This window comes from Lathamus discolor, chromosome 3 (genome assembly GCF_037157495.1).
Source record: "Lathamus discolor isolate bLatDis1 chromosome 3, bLatDis1.hap1, whole genome shotgun sequence".
Classification (NCBI taxonomy): Eukaryota; Metazoa; Chordata; class Aves; order Psittaciformes; family Psittacidae; genus Lathamus; species Lathamus discolor.
In genome coordinates this window covers 50,548,792-50,567,350 of record NC_088886.1, presented here as the reverse complement: position 1 = coordinate 50,567,350, position 18,559 = coordinate 50,548,792, and the positions used below count along the sequence as shown (strand labels likewise).

The 18,559-nt window shown below is 43.9% G+C and overlaps 1 long non-coding RNA gene across 1 annotated transcript in view; it reads left to right on the top strand.

Annotated features, from left to right (window-relative positions):
- Window positions 1–13,649, top strand: part of LOC136012198 (uncharacterized) — a 175,557-nt gene extending 161,908 nt beyond the window's left edge. The window contains exon 6 of the long non-coding RNA XR_010611606.1: window positions 10,400–13,649. This is a non-coding gene — a long non-coding RNA (uncharacterized LOC136012198). The remainder of the gene's footprint in view (window positions 1–10,399) is intronic.
- The last annotated feature ends 4,910 nt before the right edge of the window (window positions 13,650–18,559 follow it).

The window sequence follows — 18,559 nt, the reverse complement described above, 5'->3', positions numbered from 1 at the left end:
TCCTTCGACCTGCTTGTCATACTCTTTTTGATGCAGCCCAGGATACGGTTGGCTTTCTGGGCTGTGAGCACACACTGCCGGCTCATGTTCATTTTCTCATTGACCAGCACCCCCAAGTCCTTCTCCGCAGGGCCGCTTTGAAATTGGGTCTGAAAATAGCTCTTCGCTATTAGCATGACTACTGGGGAGCTGTATTCTTAGCTTTCCATGCAGCCAAGACGAGATGAAGACGGAGAGATCACTGTTCCACAGAACCATCCCAGAGGGGGCAGAAAACAAGTGGTGTGTGGAAGGAGGATGCACTGGATGGAGGATAAGACACCCTTACAGAAGCAAAGCCCATTCCACCTGATGGATGAGGTACTGGGCTGCCACCTTCATGATCTGAATCTCCAGCCAGTCTGTGTGCTGTCCTCTGAAAATAACCTTCCCTATGCCACCTGTCAGGGTTAAGCAGACCTGGGCATCTGCATCCACATCATGGCATGCAAAGAGGAATATCACAGGCACCAAAGCTACTCAAGCCCAGAGCATGAGATGTTTGGACAATGCGTACAAACAGACCACAGCAAAGTTGGGAAGGGGAGGTATTTGCTTGTTCTTCACCCTTTGTGTAATAAAAAGCAATAACTAAGGAGAGTGGGAAGGGGAGACACTAACAACCTGGATTTATCCAGCTTTTGGAGAAAAATCTCTACTGCTGACCTCTAGATGAAAGTGCAGATAACTGTTTTAGTTTTCACAGAGGATAGCCTCGATTCTTGCATGAAAAACTGATTTCTAGTCCTTGGGGGAATGAGTAGGACCTTGATCTATAGCTCTGGCTTCCAAAGAGCAAATGAAATGATTTTTCTTTTAATCCACATCCCAAAATGACTGGCCATCATGAAAAAATGAGAGCTCCTCCCTCGAAGGGAGATGACCAATGCCATTTCCCATCTGAAACCCTTGCTTCTGGTTGATGCTGTTGACAAAGATACATGGTGCCCCAAACCTGCTCTTGCCTTAAGAGCCTTCTCCATCAAGTGTGTGATGGGTGATGGGGAGGAGAAAGGGAGAGAAGACCAAAGGGAGACAGATTGGCGTAGGGGGGAGAAGGAGAAAAGATGAAGGGGAGGGAGAAGAAGAAGGAGAAGGAGGAGGAGAAGAAAGGAAGAAGGAGGAGGAGAAGAAGAGAAGGAGGAGAAGGAGAAAAGGAAAAGGAAAAGAAAATTTCTGAGATCAAGAAGCAGAGCAAGAGGTTTCTCTGCCACTGAGAGTTCACATATGTTTTGTCACTTACAAAAATATCCTCACTGATCCCCAAAGGACTCCTGACTCTTCTAGCAGAAACTGAAAAAACATCTCTGGAAACTTTTCACCAAGTGGCTTTAGGGGTTTGTTTTTTGAGGGGCTGTGGATGAAGAGCTCCACTTTCCTCTAGGGCAAAAGGAGTCATGCTCTAGGCTGGCCAAAACAAATAATATTTTTGAGATTTCTTCTTTGGACAAAAGAAATGGAAGTGAAGTGAGCAGTTTGAAAGAAATATCAAAATCACCGAGCAAGAAATATCATCAAACACTGAGCAGTTCAATCTCTTTTCTTTTATCCCACTCTCTTTTGACCCCAGCATCCTCCAGCAGTATTGGTACAAAGTCCCAGGTTTTTTTCCTTTGCCCCGCACACACCCTTGCTGGGCTGAAACACATCAGTGGATGTTTGAGTTCACACCACTTTATTCCTAGGAGTCATGAAAAGCAATGGCTGCATCGTGCCCAGTCCCCTTCATTTGTAGTGGGCTACTCAAAAGACTTGACTTAACTGCTAAAATTCCCAGTTTATTAATGCAGTTACAGGGCACCGAATTTGCAGGACTTAAGCACATGCAGGTGAGGGTTGCTCAGGAAAGGAATGTTTTCTTGAGTTGGAGCTGACACATTTTGCACTTGAAGATTTCTGGGAAAGGAATAATGCATTTGCTAAACATTGTTATTACTTTAGTGACAAGAGTGAAAATTGAAAAGAAAATCTGTTTACCAAAAATATCAACAGCAGATATTTGTCATCTCTGTCAGATACTCAGACCCACACAATTTCATAGGTTTCATAAGCTCTTGTTAATTTTCTTGTTTGGGAGGATTTGCTATTTTAATGAAACCTATTTACATTAGCGGCTGCTGGAAAATCATTCATTAGTGAGCAAGAGCTATTGATTATTTTCATCCAACTACTCAGCCACGTTCTAGCCAATTACTGTAAACAATAAATAAAGAAACATCAACCTTGCATTCTTGCCACTATCTCCAGTAGAACTTCATTCCCGTGGATAACACATATCATGCCAGCCTCGGGGAAATGCTGAGCCAGAGAAACCTTCTTTAACATTTATGTCACATTGCCATCGTCTGCAAGCTTCTGGAGAGCAGAATAGCCCCAGGAAAGTGAAGACTGCTAGTTACTGCTTTAATATATTTAGTAAAGAAAGTATTTACTGGACACATGGCAAGAATTACTGAAAAGATAGTATAAGGTTTGAAGAAATGCCTGGCTAATGGCTGGATCTGAAACTCTTGGTTTACTATGCAAACATTTGGCCTGATTTGAAGAAGTCTTGGACTCTGGATGGAGGATTCATCTTACCTGACTGAGAAATCTGGTTGTTCACAGAGGTGCTGGTCTGTTTTAGTGGTCCCTGAAAACAGATCAGTACTGCAGGTGCCCGTGGACGGGGAAGGCTCAAGTTTAAGCTTGACACATCACTTTAAAAAAGCAAACCCTAAGAAACTTGAATTTGTCCATGCATTTCAACCTGTGGCTTTGCTGGTACTCAGCCTCTTTAATAGTGCAATGTTTTATTTAAATATTATATTATGATAGGAGCCATGGCTTTAAAACGCTGGCCTTTCACATACATTTTAATGGGCTTGGGGGAAAAAAGGGAGAAATCTGTCTCCAGCTTTTTGACAGAGTTGTAATTAAAGAAGATTTTTCATAGAGAACATCTGTTTCTCTTGACAGCTATATTCTTGTTGGGAGAAAAAGAAGTGCCTAAAAAAATAGTTTGTCAGTCTGAGCTTTTTATAGGTTTTCATCCAAGAATATTTATCTTGAGGCCTTTTTTTAACAAAAAAAAGAGTTGATATTTCCTGAAAGGAGACCTATTCTGATCAAGGCTTGGGTTTCAGCAAATGTTGACAGAGCAGTGGCAGCCCCGGGTTTTTGCCGAGCTGCCTCCTCCACAGCCCCTACAGTGGGAGAAAGGCAGCTCTCACCCTTCCCAGCCACAGTGCCAACAAGTCAAAGAATTAATATGTCATTAAAAGAAAATCAGAGACAAGATGATGAATGGCTGGCTGAAGGGGTCACGCTGTCACATATACGTGCATGCAAATGTCTGTCTGTGTGCGTGTGTGAGTGTATATATATAAAAGAGTTTTCTTTCTATTTCTTTCCAAGCTGAAAGCACTGAAAGTTCCTCCTGAGTAATTTCCCAGTAGTCCTCGTTAATTCCTTAAGATTTTCCCCACCTTTTTTCAAAGCCTGAAGTTCAAAGACTCAGAAAGGAGCTGCCTCAGCACTTTCTTTTCCCCTTGTTTTTTAAGTTTTTCAGCAAAGTCCAATCAAGCCTATTAACTCCATTCTTTCATATTTTTCCCCCCCTCCTTAAAGGGGAAATGGACGTGGGGCTCAGCCAAGGCTGCCGAATGCAACTGTCTGCAGAATTTCCCTATCCCCACTGCTGTGGGTGATGCCCGGTTTCTTGGCAGCCATGTCCACATGGATCTGCTAAACACCCGTAAATCCTACCTCTGCTCCTGGAGGGCTCTGAGAAGAGGCTGGCCAACCTGCCCTACCCAGGAGGAGCAGGACAAGCTGGAACGCAGGTCACTCTGCAGCAGGGTAAGCTCTCCATTGTTCCAGCATCTCCCAGTGCGAGTCAAGGAGATGTCCAGAGAAGTCCTATAAGTAAACAGTCGTTACCTTTTAAGATGCCTTAACCGTGCATTCTCCTTACACCTTTTTTTCCTCAAATTTTCAATTTCTGTATTACAGGGAAAAAATGTCATACCCTTGCTTGATTATAAAGCAGCACCCTGCCTGCAGGCTATGCACAGCAATGTCATTCCTGTGTAGGCATTTCAATCAACTGTGGGTGCAAAGTGCTTTGGAAAGTCTCAATCTCTCCATGCAAAGCACAATAATTAATCGCAAGCTCATAAGCGGTGATTTTCCATTGTCCCTCAGGATGCAGATCCCTTGGTGTCTGAGCGGCTTGCTTCACTATATCACCCTGAACATTAATATGAACTGCAGACAGTAATTATACCAGGCATTAAAGTTCTTTAATTGTATGTATTGTGTTCATACTTATAATGCAACAGCAATCTTGGAGCCCTTGCAGTACTTCTTGCTCCGCAGCACCGTCTGTCTGTGAAAAGGCAAAGGCAAGCCACATAAAACATAAAATAAAATCCAAATATATAAAGGTCAGGGTAGTAAATATAAAGATAAGCATCACATCCCGTTAAATATTTATCATTAGTGACATTTTCATTATAGGAGGACTGGGGCTTACCAACTGTGTAGGAAACGTGAGAATGGCCGGTCCCAAATCTCTTCTCCAGGTCATGAGGGCAATAAAAAAGGCTTTGAAATGGGATGAAAAATATGTTGAAAATAGATATGAATTACAGGCATTGTTATGGCCCCTGTGAAGCAGCCTTAGCTTAGTAAGTAGCGCATTGAAGGGGAACACCACACCCTAAGGTAACTCCTGGGGTGGCCCTGGGCATGCTGCTATCCCAAAGGAAATAAGGATTTGGTAAGGGGGATTGAGAACAACCCTTCCCCTGCCCCCGCGCCTGCTCACTACTCCCTTCTCACAGTGGGGACCTGACCTAAAAAATGAAATGAAAACCTGAAGGGCTTTTGTAATTGACTGAACAAAGCACAACTCTAATGAAGACGTGCTGTAAGGAGGGAAATGGGATTGAAAAGCAAGAATAAAGACAGGTGATGTCCAATTCCATTTAAAATACTCCATGTACACACAAAAAACTACCCCATCTTAGGCATGAAGGGAGAAGATTCTCCTCATCCTGGGAGTGTATGACCTTGCCGTGGAGCACCAGCAGATGTGCCCAAGTAAACAGTATTCCTCTGGCAAACACCACTGTACAATATCCTTAGCACCAGTGATGGATCTGAGCTGAGAAAGCACCCCTCAAATAAGAAATGCTCCCTTTTGGGATGGCTCTTGAGAAAGGTTTAATATTTTTAAACCCCTTGACTAAGTGCCGATTCATCAACGCACTTCATCTGTTCCTCCTGTCCGTGCCTTAATTGTAACATTTTCCTTTTAATGAGGTGAAGCAGGAAAATGGGAAGGTAATTGTGACAGTGCTGATGGAGGGTTTCCTTTATGATTCTAAAACTAATGATGACATGAAGCATGTGTTATTTCTGTTCAAAGGACTTTCTCCCCCAGAAGAGGTAGATTAACAGGAGAAGGGCTAATCCCATAGATGAGGTGAGTCTCATTTAGATAACCCCTAGCAGGGTGGGGAGAAGCATCACAGAAGGCTGATGAGAGCACAGTATAGGGAGGACAGCTCCCATTGCTGTAATGTAAAAGTAGGTAAGTGTATATGACTATATACATGATACATATTCACCAGGGTTTCCTCTGACACCGTTCGTGGCTTCCCTAGAATAAACCCAGGCTCTACTGGCAAGGGACGTGTATTTTGTGCCTGTTTTTCTGGACAAATCCCAAGTATTGATCACCATAAATGCACACTCCTGCGTCTCTCTCTGGTCTCTTGTAAGCAGAAGGAATGACATAAACAGTAAAGCTCTCACACAGGGCTCATTCCCAAACCAGCTTTGAAGCTGTCAGGGCATTCTTTACAGTGACACTCCTCAGCACTTTCTTCACCCACTGGTTCATGTCATCCTGCAGCATTGCCTCGCCCTTTCCTATCCATGTCCCACATATGAAGTGGTTTCACTCCTTGTTTTTGGGTCCAGGAAGGCAGGGGACCAGCAAACCCTTCAGTAGTCTTCAGAGGGAAATCAAGGGGACAGGTTTGGGCAGTGTTGCTCTATACAGTAGTTCTGGAAGCCATCAGCATCATTTTGATCTCTCACTGCATGGTCTGAGCACCAGAACAACAGCTTACCATTAATTTCTCCTTCTCAAATGTCATCCTCTTAATTTCTGAACTGTTGGTGATCCAAAGACCTAAGAAACAACAGGTGCCTCCCAGTATTTTGCTGAGGTGCTCTCACTTCCCTGAGGTTCTGCATTGGCAATGACAAGGGAAGAGTTAACTGTTCATGGAGTTTGGTGGGACAAACAACTTTTGGGTCCCTTTCAGCCCTATCTTCTCTCTAATTCATATGATCGCTTCTACACCATCATTACAGGATGGCCTAGCCTTCACTTACTGCAAGGCTGCCTACTTTTCCACCTGTTACCAGGTGAGCCAAAGTAGTCTGGCCTAGAAATTCACCTCACACTTTATTCCTCCAAAATAAAAGTAAAATATTTTGGCCTAGAAACTTCAAATGTGATTTAGTACCTTGCCCGTAGCAAAGAGTGTTGCCCCTGGAGAGACTGGGGCATCTTCCATTATTAACAACAGGATCTGTGCATGCAATGAAGTGAGAGTGGCAGATACGTGCATCAGAAAGCACAGCTCAGGGCCTGACTTTGTAATTGTTATAATTATGCTGGGGCCCTGAGAACTGTTTCAAGCACTATTGGTCTCCCTGTGTTGACTGCACTGCTGTGACATCTATAGCAGTGACCTTGGGGAGTCAACACAAGCGGAATCGCTGGAGGCACGATGCGGTGTGCCGGGAAACCTGCTATGGGCACATCTGAGGAAGTTTTGTCTTGAAAAAGAATAGGAAGTCACAACAGCAGAACACTGCAACAAATTACCAAATTCATGGATTCAGAAAAGTTGTTTTGGGTCTCTGCATATTCATAGGTCTGCTAGAGCAGTGGCTGGAGGACAGACAGAAGACTTCAGCCCTCAGGCATCCCATGGGACAGGAGGTGTCCCAGATTCAGCTGGGCTCTTGAGCAAGCACTGAATTAGTCACAAAGCCATAAAAAAGACCGTGGGAAGGCAAACCGTGAGGACATTTCTGCAAAGAATGCATGGCCCTTCCTTCATCACACCTTGTCCAGCCTCCTTGTAAAACTGGCTGGTGGCAGAGGTACTGTGCCCTCCTCAGGCAGTCTTAGAGCATGAAGGTCAGAGATATTTCCCAAAGACCTATAGGGCAACCCCCACCCCCTTCCCTGCTGAACTGCTCTTCCTCAGAAGTATTTTCATGCCCCCATCAGCCCCCATTATCCAAGCACTGCAGACCAGTGTGACAGCACACGTACTGTCTCCCAGTTCATCCCTGCTTTCATGTCTTCCTCTTCATGTACACCGTGTTCCTTTTGACTCCTCGAACTCCTTTCCTTGGGGAAATGCTGAGACATATCATACAGCAGTGGCTCTGCCTTCCCCATCTCCCCACTTCATCCTGTGGTCACAGTGCCTCCATCCCCTTCTCTCCACAGCTTCCTTCCCACCTTTATTTTCAGCTCCACCTTCTCCTTCCTCCCCCTTAGTAAAACATTTTAACAAGCTCAAATCTTGCTTTGTGTTAAATTCAAGTCTGAATGGTATGGAAGAGCTCAGAAAAACATGATTTTAATGGTGCTGTGCCCACTCACATCAGATTAAGTCTATAGAAGTAATTTACTGCATATAGAAACTGGAAGGCAGAGGCCAGCTCATTGATATCCAGGATTATTATTATTATTGTACTAAACCAGAAAATCTTCATTTTATTTCTATTCCTAGTAAATGCAAATTTATAATTCAAACAAGAAAGCCTGCCCATACCAGTCCTTATGGGTCACTATATAGATTTCAGGAGGGAGAAAAAACGAGGAAGAAAAACAGCAGAATAAGAATATGCCAAGAGTCTAAAACCTCACATAGGCAACAATTTAAAGGATTTCAAAGCCTGTTTTCATAAGCCTTCTGGGACTCAAATGTAGCATATTGATTAAACTTCGGAAGCAGCTAAAAGCAGCTTCAACATGGCTAATTAATACAGTGATGCCCTGACGCCCCTTCTACTTGTTTTACTGAGGTTCAGGCTGTCAAATCAATTAATATCCACAACCCTGATGAAAGCAGAAACCTTGTTTATCATTTGATAAACTAATCAATGTATTGACTCACTCAACATAATGAAGTGACCTGTCCTGTGGGGTTGAATGTGGTGTCCTGCAGATGCTTTTGGGGTGACACAAGACAAGCAAATTTATAAAGACCCTTGTTTTGCCTCTGTAATCACATTGACAGGCTTTCTGATTTCAGGCAGTATTTGATGCCAGCTTGTGTAACTAGTTCTCTGTAGACCCTCGGTATACAACATTTCAAGGAGAAAGGTCTGTGATTATTCCCTGTTTGAACAGAGTTGCTGGTGCTTTTAGGACACACTGACAGCATTCAGCATGTAGTTTGCAGGGGCTGGAGGACAGCACCCCCTTCTCTGGGGAAAACCCCTTTACTTCTGTCATTAAAGACAGCATTTCACACAGGGATGTGATATGGTCTTTTGCATTTATCAGCTTCCACCCACCCTTTGTTGTAGACCACCACACATTTCCTCCATACATGCCTCATTTCCTAGTCTACACAGAAGGAACCATTTTCCACCTGTTCAGTGAAGCCTGTGGCAGATGCTGTCTTTCACTGTACTTCAGTTTAGAACTAGTTCAGTGCTGCCACAACCAACCCATTCCAGACTGCAATATCATATTTTACCATTGGGCAAAATAGTCTAAAATGGGGCTTTTTACAAGTCTCCTTGAACGGAAGATCACACCTGGTTTCAGGTTCCTGGCTTCTAAACTTCCTCACCTGAATCCACTCTGAATAAGTCAAGTGAAGTCAGATGCATCCATAAGACCTTCTGGAAGGTCTTTAAGGCAGTTCTATATTTATGCATGCTTTCTTTTAAGACTCAGGAGCCTGATTTACGGCCTTCTGGCTCACTGGAGGTGAATTACTGGACAAAGGAGTGATACAAGGCAGGAACATAAAGAGGGCATATCATCGGGATGCTGTGCTGACCAGGGTGACACTAGACGCAGTGGAGGTATATGAGCTGGCTCTGTTATGTCATGTTTTGGGGAACCTTTGATAGCTTTCGGGGTGAGCTGCTGGTTCTGGGTAACTTGGGACTTTCAAAAGTAAGGCAGAGAAATGTTGGTGCATGTGCATGTACTTTGCTTCGGATGAGGTGTCAGCTTTGATTTAGAGCAGTTTTTGATGCCCCCTAATAAACTGCCATGAGCTGTTTATCGAGTTTTAATTCAATGCACCTCATTAAAAAAAAAAAAAACAAGGGAAGAAAAAGGGGAGAAAACAGTTGAATGAAATAATTTCAGCAACATCTGCTGCCTTTCTAAGATATTCCACCAAAAGCCTATGGAGATCAAATATTTTCCTCTAATTAGAGCACTTTCCTCACAAACAGCTATCCTGTATGCAAAAATATATTGACACCTCCCTCACTACCCAGTGAGCCTCCTGGGACCTGCAGCATTGCCAACACAGATAAACACACATCTCTCTTTTAAGTCATCCTTGGTGCAAATACATAGCTTTCCCAGGAGGGAAAAAGTTGTTCAACTCCTCTCCTCCTCCTTTCAACAGATCACACTCTCCAATACTCCCCTTGGTTTTGCTCAGCCAGAACAGTTACTTCCTTGGCCAAAGAAGCCAGCATGATCCAAATGCCCGCTGATAACTCTGTGGAGCACTGCCAGTCCATTCCTGATAGCCTGTGAGCCTCTGATGGTTTGCTTCTTTGGTGATTATTGGGGAGAACTAGTTCACATTTACAAAATCTTTTTCAGAAACCTGGTTCTCTGTATTTTCAGTTGCATTGGCTGTACCCCACTGTTGTTACAATAAATTGCACTACGCTATGATGCATTATTAAGTAAACATGGCTTACCATGAACCTTTGTGAATACACTTGCAAGTAGATAAAGCATCCTGGGTGCCTGAAATGTCCCACTGTGAATGAACTCTTCCAACTACTTAGCAGTGAACTGTCTCAGATACCAACTGGGTGATTATTCTTTTAAACTCCTGAAGATATTCTGGATGCTCACAGGTTTGGCAGGTCATTTTCTAGGTCTAACACAATACAGGTCAAATCACTTGCTCTAATATTATAAAGCCTTTAAAGAATGAAAAGAGGAAGGCGAGAGCTCTGACCCAAAGGTTATGTCTTTATGCTAAGTCACCCTCTTAGGTAGAGCTGGTCATGTTTGGGTTGCTGGAAAATCAGAGTGAAAAGTTACCTGGGCATCTACTATTTCTCCTAGCATTCTCCAAGCTGACCCTGCAAGCGTCCTTCAGAGAGCACGAATGCTTCAAAACCCAGCCTTTGGCTGCTGCTGAAGAGGATTTCTACCACATGCTGTGCTCCCAGGGGGAACAGGTTGGTGACATGGCAATGTCACCTTCGAGTGGCCAAATCCTACTTCAAAACCTCGAGGAGCTCCTTGGTATGCTGGCAAGATCTGCAAGGGAGGCAGATTACTTTCAGAACAATATCGCAAAGAAATCACCCCTGTACATACCCCTTGATATTCTCAGGTGGCAAGCTTTACCTGGGAAAGGACTGGATTCTCCCTCTCCACTTCCCCCCTTGTTATTGTGGTGTATCAGAGAAGACAAAAAAACCCACCGAACAGTTTCTAGCCTTAAGGAAGTAAATATTTTACAGGAGAGAAAAGGATCACAGTTCCTTTAGCCTGTAGGTTTAGATAACTAATTCAGATCTGATCCACGTGGAAATTTGCAGTCCATTCCCATGGACAGGGATGGCAGGGAATTGCTCCGAAATGATCCCAATAGCCTGTGGATGATTTATGAGGCACACTTGTAAAGAGCAAAGGAAACCTGGGTTGTTAGCTCTGATATTTAGAGATGATAAAAAACATGAAAGGGAGATCAGTATTACGTTTTTTAATGTCTCTACACAGATGCAAAACAAGTAGTATGGGTTTAAATTAAACATAGGGAAATATTGGCTTAAAAGGAGGGGAAAACTTCCTGGCAGAGGCATCTGTTATGAACAGATCTATGCTACAAATTGACTTCCCAGAGGAAGGGCTACAAACCCTATTCCCTCATCCACTGAAAGCCAGACTAGTATCCATCATGCAGCAGAGACCATGCTGGTCCTCCAGCAGCAGATGGGCCAGCTGAGCAAGGTGCCTACTGATTCCCAACATTTTCCAAGCTCTCCCATGTAGCAGGAGCTACCATGTACCATCCTGCTGTGTTGCTTTAGCAGGAGGTCTGGGACAGTATAAATCCATCACCCTCCCTTTTCCATGAGGAAGGAGAACATTTTCCCCCCTGATTTTTCTTTCCCATCCTCAGATGTTTTACCAATAACCTCTGTGGGCTGCAGCAGCAGTGGGACCACACAAACCATTACTATTTTGCCTGTGTTTTGTCCTTCTCTGGCAATCACTACAATTAATTCCTAAACCACAGCAATTATTTCAAAAGCACTGCATATACGGCACAGCAGGATCCCAACCCCCAGGCGTGCAAGGGGATCCTGAATCCAAGCAGCATGCAAACAGGAATGACAGCCCCAAACCTGGGCAAACACAAAGCTGCCTTAATTACTGCTCCTGCTGCAGCCTGCTAATTTGCTGATACCAGTGTCTTCCAACACAGCCCCTGTGATCTGCTTCATAATTGGGATACTCACAACAAGCTGGGAGGATGGAGCCAAAAGGAGGTTTCTTTGCTTCCCCACACATTCTCGGCTAATCTTTAATCACAGCATCTGCAAAGGTCGAGTGTATTCCTCATTAGCCTCCAGACCAGTATCTCCATGAGAGTCTGGTGTCCTCGAGATCAAAGGGAAGAGGCAGTTATAACATGCAGGGGGTGAAAAACAAAGTAACAACCCAAAAGTCATAGGATCTTCCTCCAGGAGGTGGCTGGACAGACTTTTTGTCAGCACAGGTCCTCGACAGGGTGCAGGGACCAACCTGCTGGGAAATGTCAGCGAACAGGACAACTGGGGAGGTGTACCAGGTGCCCAGACAGTGCCAGAAGGTATCCTGACATTGGGATAACAGTTCAGAGGAAAAAAAGATTGGTTTTGTGGTGAGAAATAGCCTTTTCTAGAAGACTTAGTGAAAAATGTTGCTTGCGTTATGCACTTTAAAAATTACCATTTACCTCAGTGCTACTTAAAGGTAAAACTACCTGGTTAAAGAAGTGTGTGTGTCAGTGAGATATTTCAAAATGCATTTAAGAATTATTCCTAACAAAGATGGATGAATAACTTTACAGAAAAAAATTAACAAAACCCAGAAAATAATTTTTCCTTTTACAGCTGAAACTGTGTTTTCATGGAACCACTTTCCCTTCACTATATTATCACTGAGCAGAGATGTCTACAGCAGTTCCTTGAAACTGCCATTTGCTGAACCCTTCCTGGTGCTATACCACTGCAATTTCTCTTCATCCTTTGGCGAAAGCAATGTTTGAAGGGAGGAAGACACACTTTTCAGCAGCATAGCACAGCAGGGGGTAGGGGCAGGATGCTACAGGGTCTGGACGACACCACCTCAAGCTGTGGGATGCAGAAGATGATGTTTAAGATCTCCTCTACCATGTCTTTTTTTCCCGTGACCTGTTAAATATTCAACTACCAGCCCCCTTTTCATGCGAACACAGATGTCTCAATTTACTGATGCCCTATCTGAAGATCAGAAATAGGAATACCCATCCTCTCCCACCCCTAAAGGCAGCAAAGGCAGTAAGGCTGCGCAGTAGGGTTGTGCAGCAAACAGTCACGGCTTCTTTGACTATCTAGGAGGCTGCACTGACTATGTTTGAAAGACCAATGGTAAAAGCACACATGTACGACCTCATCCTCTTTGGTACCAAGCAAGGAAAGATATTTCTGGTCTGCCTATCTGGATGAAGAGCTGCTGCTCCAGTGCCCCACACCAGACAGGCAGGGTTTCTCCAAGCAGTAGTGGTTTATCTGGGGACCTGTTGCTAATTAATATGCACAGGTTTTGATTCTTCACTTGCCTGTTCTGACTTGCAAATCCCATCCATAATAAATACCCCAAATTTTCAAATAAATCCAAGGCCCACTTTTGAGCTTGAAGCCATACATTAGTCAGACTCATTTGCCTAGGAACATGAAAGTCCCTTCCTATTTATCTCTTCATTTGAGCTACATAAATAGCTTACAGCAAAAACTCCTCATCTTTCCACCATTCCAACAAATAGCAGCCTTTGAAAAAGAAAAATTAGTGGTGGGTAATTATTTTTGAGGCAGATACCAAAATGATAATTTCTTAAACAATTACTTTGAAATATTAACAATTGTTCTCTAAATTCCAATTTAATTCCTGATATGAATTATAGTTTGTCAGATCTGTGCTTCTGAAACATTTGTTCCTTGAAAAGAACATAAAAAATGCCAACATAACCTTTTGCCTCTTCGTCCTCCAAGCAAAGTAAAATGCCTTCGCTCTTGTTTTATCAACACAAATAATTAAAACACAAGAGAATGTTTGGGATTTATACAGTTGTTTTTGGCATCTTATTCATATTTATTTGATCTGTAAGATATCGTTTTAATTAAAAGCTCACTCTCTTCCTCCCCCCTCTGCCCAGAGAATAAATTATTTATAATCCCCTTGCTGCCTCACGCTAGCAGATAGCCACCGCTTGCGATGCTGGTTGCTGGCAGTGAACCACGCACCAGGTGGGCACCTTGGGTGCCATGGGTAGAGGTTTGCCTTTCTTAGCTGCTCTCTGCCCTTGGGAAGGATAAAATCCCCGGGGTGATGGCTGGGTCCATCCAGCTGCCTTTTATAGGGGAACACTGTGGCAGTGTTTTCCCCTTGAAATCAAAAAGTGTTTTCTTCTCTCTGAGGACGACAGAAGACAAAATTTGTTTAAAAACTAATCTCTGCTGCTGCAGTTAGAGGCAGGGGTTGGGATTATTTACATGCACCCCTATAAGCAAAAGGCAGCCCAGTAGGATTCAGCTTTGTCCCAGGACACAGGACCCCAGCCGTGAAGCTGGGAAGTCTCTTGCTGAAGCACACTTACTACAAAGACCTTTCCATTTTGTTTTTCCCTTCTCTCCCTTTGCTCACCGTCACACAACCTTCAGTCACTCCTTTTCAGTGGGATTTACATGCAGAGTGTTAAAAAAAAATAAAAATCAGATTTTGTTTTTATTCCCTTTGAATTCTGAGGGCTAAATCTAGAGAAGGAGCCTTCCCACTGAACGCAATGCTTATCAGAGCCAGCCTGAAATCCCTTCATTTAGCTGGAGTTTTCCCATGCTGGCTGGCATCTGCACTGGTTAAGGACTAGTATCCAGTATCCTCTTTGCAAACACATCACTTATAGGTAACAGGGTCCTCCAGTTTGCAGAGCAGAGTCTTCAGCACATATCAAGGGCCAAGTACATGACCATTACTGGGAGATAATGCCCTGCTCCTAAGTGGTCTTCTCTAGGACTCCTGATGGTTAAAATGCAGCTCCAAATAGTAGGCATGAAAGTTGTACATAAGTTAAATTATCCTTGATTAATGCTAGTATTGATAACAAGCTACAGGTAAGCATTTGAGCTGGGTCCTCATCCCATTCTTCTCTATGGCTACTCTGACAGCAACTCAATGGCCACTTAATACTGTAGTTTCCATTCAGAAAGACTCTGATCTCTACAAATAAGGCAAAAATCCCTCCACGGTATAGGTCACATAATTAAATCCTAGTACCCAGAATTATTTATGAGACCTTATAGCTATGTAAATTGAGCACTTGAAGCATTTTCATAAGTATTTATAAGTAACCACGAGAAGATCAACCCAAGCTGCCAGTTGAAAGCAAGGGTTGGTTTCATCTAAAATTAGCCACCCTCCAGTCGGTGAGAGGGCTTTTGTCCAGGTTAACAGCTGGCCTCGCACCTTTGAGAAGCCTGCTTTTTAGGTTGGTTTTTTTTTTAACACAAGGACTTGGAGAATAAATGCCACCGATTTAATGCAAGAGAAGAAGCTGTCAATGCAGTTACAGGGGCAGTGTGCAGGAATGTGCCATTGTGGCTTTGCAATTCAAGGGCAAAGCCACACTGGTGGCCATGGACATGTGCTTCCTGCCCCAGGGGCTATGCAGGTTATGGGGACCATGGAGGGTTAACAGGGTCATGGAGCATCTGTTAGGGGCCTGGGAGGGCTCTTCTCACCACACAAAGGCAGCATCATTTGAGGCAGAGACCGTTGGGTTTGGGTCACTCACAAGATCTACTGGTGGTACCTGGCACCATGACTTGCAGCTCCAGGATGGTAACTTATGTGATGCTGCTACCTTCTTCAGAAGTCCACATGCTCCCAGTAGAGAGGCTAAATAGAGAACAGGGAGGTTAAAGAAAAATAAACCCAAACAAATAAAATCCCTCTCATAATGATTCTGAAGCAAGTCTGTTAGAAAATGCACAGATACAATTAGGGTGAGGACCAGGAGAGTCATGAATGCCTCTGCTCCCCACATGGTCTGGTTTTACATATAATAAATGCAGCCAGGCTGAGAAAGACCCTGTAAAGCACCATAGGCATCTGCTTCCCTCTGCAAGCGGCTCGCTCACGTGCAACAGCAGCAGCCTCCTGGGCCAGGCTCAGCAATACTGCCTCACACACACACAGACACATGTGCACATACATGCACATGTGTGTGTGTAATCCTGAGCTCTCAATGGAGGCAAAAGACAGTGCACCCACCAGAACCTCTGTCCTCCCTATGGGCGTTAGCCCATCTCCTCCAAACGTGGTACTTCATCACAGTGCCTAACAACAACGGGTGATTCTCCATGGAGAAGCACCAGTGAGCAGACTCAGAAGATATTCCCAGCTTGGTCTGTATTTATTCTGTTTATTTTCCATGTTCCTTCTCTTTACCCAGATCCCTTTTTTCCCCTTTCTCTCTGGCCCCTGTCTCCAGATATCTCCAAGCTTTCACAAGGAAAGAAACTGCTTTCAAGTAAGAATAAAACAAACAAGGTCATTGGAAAAGATAAAAAATAATGAGTTCCTTTCTGTAGGATTTCTTACTCGTAGCTCCCTCGCGTTCCACCCTTTCATCTCACTCTAGAAAAAGGAAAATAAATCTTTACTAACCCCTGTAGACCCCTGCCTACAGATCAGCCTGAAAATGGCAGTTTTCATGGCCTCAGACTCCATGAAAACTGATTGATTGCCCATTCAGTAACACCTCCCTCTTCCTCCTGTCCCAGAACCACCTCCTCATGCAGGAGCATTGCAGCCCACCTGTATGGGTCAGGCTCAGACCAATCAACAGCCACCAGTATGACATCTTCTCCTGTTCTATTTATTGGTTTAAAAGTCCTAGGGATTTGGAAAGTGATGAAAGTTTCCGAGCTGGGTTTTAAATAGTTGATTAAAGAGCAGTCAGCAGAGAAGTAGGAGGAAGCTCCTGGAGAATGAAGATGCTTTTGGCCAACAGTTAAAACAAGGTCGCAGCCCCTTCTCCAGGGGCTTACAATGCCATAGAGCACTCACCAAAAAGGTTAACTTCACCAGAAAACAGATTTGTTCCTACATCCATGTGGGGAGAAAAAGAGTTTTAGAAGTTGAACTTTTTGCTCTGCCACTTTGTAAAAAGGAATATTATTCTAGTCAATGTTCTGAAATGACATTTCAGTCTGAAATTGAATAAATCATTTCATTTGATCTAAAATTAATCGGGGTGGGGAGGAGAAGGGTTTATTTTAGTAAGGGAATAAAAAAAAAAATCAAAGCGTCTGTACTTTGCATTGATCCAAACCACTTCGTTTTTTCTTTTTTGGTTTTTTTTTGGTGGATGATTGAGCAGTGAGCTGAGAAGTTTTTCATTTGTCCAGCTCGCCTTAGCTGCTGGACTTGGGAGGTGGGGAAGAGGTTATTAGATAAAAGAAAGGCCACAACATTGTCTTACCCTCTTCGAGGTGCTGTATGGCTCCTCCAAGTGATAATGCCACATGATGTTTAACCTCAAATCATGTTTTAATGTTAGCAGTAGAGTTTGGAAACACCTTTGTCTGAAACATCTGGTCTGGCCTAGATGAGTGGCCTTCAGATATGCTGATTCTGGAAAGGCAAGATGATTGGACATCCCCACCTCTGGTGTTGTGAGTGCTGGTGTCATGAAATATATGTTAAGTAAATAAGGTAAAAGAGGTCACTCACTACAATGGACCAGAAAAACTAGGACAATCTTGGGTTCAGATTTGATGGTTGGCCATCTCCAAAGGAGACCTACTGCCCTGTGGGATCAGCAGCATGTCATGTCTCCAGATGGTCACCAAAACACCCCTCTATGATTGCCCCACTCCTTGCACTGATCTGGGCTGTAGCCCCAAACTCATCTGAGCCAGTCCTGAGAGCAAAGGATCTTCAGACCCTCCTCTTCCTCCCTGATGCAACCAATTCCAACCTTAACGTTCATCCTGCAGCATCAGCCTGCTTTGGGGTTGGGGACGTCACATTGTCACCTTGTGCATCCAGCCCTGGCCAGCCCTGCCCAAACAAGAACTTGTGCAGCCCCAGAGGCTATTTGCTGCTCCAAGCTGAGCAACATCCCTGCCAGGCTGCCTACGTGGCCTGCACTGAAAACCGCTGATGGACTCCGGAGCTGATGAAATCAAAAAAGCTTTAAATGAAAATTGCTCTGAAGAGCACTGCAGACTGGGGGGAGGCGAGGAGAGGGGAGGCAGAGAGGAGCTCTGCACCTGTTTTGTTTCATGTCCTTTAAAGCTCACATTATGATGGTTTTTTTTAATTAAAATGGGGTTTTTTTAGGAGGCTGCTGGGATTTACTGTTCCTTGTCCTTGCTGGAGGTGAGGCGCATGGAGAGCATTCAAAAGCTGGTGGAGGGACGAGGGAGGAGATGCCACAGCCACATGAGGATAGTGCAAGGTGATAGCAGTGGCATGGCATCTAACCTTGCCCAGCCTTGCATGCACAGATGAAGGGGAGGTGCAGGAAAAAAGCATGGATGCTGATCAAGACCCTTAGATAGGGAAAAAATAGTTCCCCATCCCCGTGCTTGTGCCTTGCTTACCTAAATGTGTTGCTTTACCAGCCCTGTGGCTTAAGGTTGTGGCTGGTGGGTGGGAAGCCCAGCCACATCTGCTTGTGGAGGCACAGATCTATGTAAAACTAATTCTTTCTCATGATAAAACGTGCCCTAAAACCTTTACCTACAAAGAAACGCTGTGCTTTAATCCCAGCCGGCCTGAATTTTCTGTGTATTTGTAAAACAAATGATCTTTCCACGCTTAGCCAAAGTAGTTATTAATGTTTTCACACCAGAAGACACATGCATTGCAATTTCAGTACCTGTTAGTGATGAATAATAAACACCTAAAAAAAAGAAGAAAAACAGCATTTCTTTATAGGAGATCAGTAACAAGAAGACAGGGTTG